Source organism: Oryctolagus cuniculus, chromosome 2 (genome assembly GCF_964237555.1).
Source record: "Oryctolagus cuniculus chromosome 2, mOryCun1.1, whole genome shotgun sequence".
Lineage (NCBI taxonomy): Eukaryota > Metazoa > Chordata > Mammalia > Lagomorpha > Leporidae > Oryctolagus > Oryctolagus cuniculus.
Window position 1 is genome coordinate 188,156,848 of NC_091433.1, and position 3,481 is coordinate 188,160,328.

A 3,481-nucleotide genomic window follows, 5' to 3' on the forward strand; every position below is an offset into this window, starting at 1 on the left:
TATCATCCAGCAAGTGTATCTCTGTTTCTGAAGTTTAGGATGAAAAAAAAAAAAAGAATCTCAAAATTGTTTACTTTTGGACATGTATTTTTTACAATATTTTATTTTTATTTGAAAGTCAGAGTTACAAGAGAGAGAAGGAGAGAGAGGTCTTCCATCCACTGGTTCACTCCTCAGATGGCCTCAACGGCTGGAGCTGCACCGACCCAAAGCCAGGAGCTGGGAGCTTTGTCCAGGTCTCCCATGCAGGTGCAGAAGCCCAAGGACTTGGGTCATCTTCTTCTGCTCTCCCGGGCCACAGCAGAGAGCTGGATGGGAAGTAGAGCAGCCAGGTCTTGAACCTGCACCCATATGGGATGCCAGCACTGCAGGCAGTGGCTTCACCTGCTACACCACAGTGCCGGCCCCTACACGTGTATTTTAGACTTTCATTCCAAGAGATAGACCATCAAGTCTAGGTGATTAGCATATGTGTTGTCAATTGGTCCAAAGTTTGGATGGATTTGTAGGTCTGAACATACTAATACACACTGCTTCGAGGTGCATTACTTTGAAAAATTAAAGGCTTATCCTTGTAAACTAACTGGTATGAGAGGTTTAGTATAAATATGTTAAGTAACTAGAAAAATTAAGGTTGTCCCTAATAGGAAAAAAGGAGACGTTTGATCATTTCAGGAAAATCATGACCATGAGACAGAAAAATGTAACAGTTTTGAGTCAGAACAACTGAATTAAAGTGCTGACTCCACTAAATGAAAGATACGGAGTGTTGAGCTGGTGTTTGCCCCTGTCAAGCTTGGTGTTCACATTTGTACACCAGGGACAGTCAGATGTGACTGGCACAAGGTCTGTTGAGAGTCCAACAATTGCCTATGCAAGCTACATATCTCCAAGTAAATGTCAAAAGTTTTTCTTCTATCATGTGGACTTACTGCCCTCCTTAAATTATTTCATCATTATAAACACAATATCTAGGACATTCTGATGGCTAATGAAATGATTTTCAAAGGAAACAAAACTAAACAAAACCACTCTGGCCTCTAAGATTGGAGACTTATGTTAATATTTATTACTTCAAATTATTCTGATGGATGGATTCTTCCTCTAAGCAGCCCATATTAAATTCCAAATGGAATCCTATTGGAAAAATAGAACCACAACATCAGCAGTACTCTTTGAGGGTTCTTGTCAATTTGACAGGTTTGACAGGCAGACAAATTTAATTTATTAAAATATTCTGTCTAGCATTTCTAAAAGACAAGGGGTTTTTATACCATAAATGGGCTGTTTTTATAGCCTTATTAGACTAAATGCATAAAGTCAGCTCTTTTTATTTGGAATTCATTAACTTGAAATTTGGAATGTAAAGACTTGCAGTCCAGTTACTGGTACTTGAATGTATACATGAATATTTTGGCAAAATTCTCAATCTGGAGTTTCTCCTTTTATAAAGCAAATGGGAGCTTCATACAAGAGGAAATATTTTACTTGTATGATGTGCTAAATTTTCTGGAGATATTTAGCGTAGTTAATACAGATATCAGGATGCCAATCCTTTGCAGTAGAGGCCTCGGAAATACCTTTGAAAATTTAGGATTTCTTTAGACAAGGGGCTTAGGTTTGTTTTTGTTCAAAGAAATTCCATTATTTGTATTTAAGGATTGTGGTCACAATTAATATATTTCCAAGTTTTCCCTCAAAAGACCATTTTAAAATTAAGCCTTACACTCTTTAAAGTTGAAGTAGTTCTATATGTATTTTCTTAAGGTTGTCAGTTCTCTTAGCAATTGTTCCACTTCAGCTATTAATTCTACTTTTGCAAAAGGATCCTGATCTGTTGGTGCTTCTCTCTCTCGAGAGAGCTCACCAAGAGCCTTATAATTGGCATGTGGCCCTATGCTTTTGCTTCTGCCCTCACCCTGGCTCCATGAGCAAAATCACCCATCTTGGTCAGTCATCACTGCTTGCAATCCAAGCATACTCCTAGAAAACCCTTATATTTGCACAGCTTCACATAGAAGAATATGCCACAACCCTGTGTGAACTGAATCATAGGCAGCCATTTCATCTGTCAATCAAGATCTTGTCTACAAAGGTATACTGGAAAGATAACTGATTAGTAAATCAAGTGCTAATGACCCAATAATCTTAGTTTCTCAGCCCTTTGATCTTGATACTGACCATTTAAATTTTTACTTCAACAAACACTATAGAACCAAACTCACTGTAAATTCAGCATTTCACATAATAATGACAGAGGTAGTTTATTATATTTAAATAATAAGAACCCATATTTATCTATATTCCCAACTACTAATAAAAATTCAACCAAAATGGGTAATTGTCTTAGAAATATCATCCAAGCCCTCTATACAAGTTGATGAGTTTGATTTCTTGAAACTGATATACACTTTCAAATGCTCATTCATTTGCTATTTTACAGAATTTAAAACATTATAACTTGACCACACTTTATATCCACATAGCCTAAAACAAAGACTTGCCTTTAATAGAAATCCAATAAATGTTTAAGGAGTTTATCTCTCTTTAAGACATTAATGTAAAAACTGCATCCACTGTTCTTATAGTAGGGATAGATGCCTTTGAATTAAATTAACTGAATTGAATTATATCAGCACTGGTTGAGCACCTAATATGGACCAGATAGCAGTTATTAATGAACCAAAGATCGAAATGTCAAGATCTCTGCCTCAATATTGAAACCTATTTTAGAAGGCAATCAGGTTTCCATTAACTTAAATAAATTGCATTTGACATAGTCTAGGGGTTGAAAATTCGAATATTAAATTTATGGAGTGAATGCTAAATGTTTGGATAAAATGTTACAGGAGATCAGTAGTAGAGAGTTAATTTTGTTGTTTTTCTGTTGAACGAGGGGGCATTGCAGGAAAAGGAGAGGCTTCAAAGAATAGCCAAGAACCAAATGGATTCCTTATTGGAACTCAGGAAAAAGAGCATTTTTTTTTTTTTGACAGGCAGAGTTAGAAAGTGAGAGAGAGAGAGAAACAGAGAGAAAGGTCTTCCTTCCGTTGGTTCACTCCCCAAAATGGTTGCTACGGCTGGTGCGCTGCGCTGATCCCAAGCCAAGAGCCAAGTGCTTCCTCCTGGTCTCCCATGCAGGTGCAGGGCCCAAGCACTTGGGCCATCCTCCACTGCCTTCCCAGGCCACAGCAGAGAGCTGGACTGGAAGAGGAGCAACCAGGACAGAATCTGGCGCCCCAACCAGGACTAGAACCTGGGGTGCCAGCAATGCAGGCGGAGGATTAGGAAAAAGAGCGTTTTTAAAGTGTGGAGGAGGAGAAAAGAATGTAGTAGACACATGAAATGGAAATGTAGCAGACAAGAGAAATAGCGGGAGAAAAGGCATACATTGACAAGGCTTGTGGAGGAAGGTAAGTGCCCCATACAGATGATGTCCAGCAAGAATTCTCTGCCTTGGAGCGAGATGAGAAACTTCAGA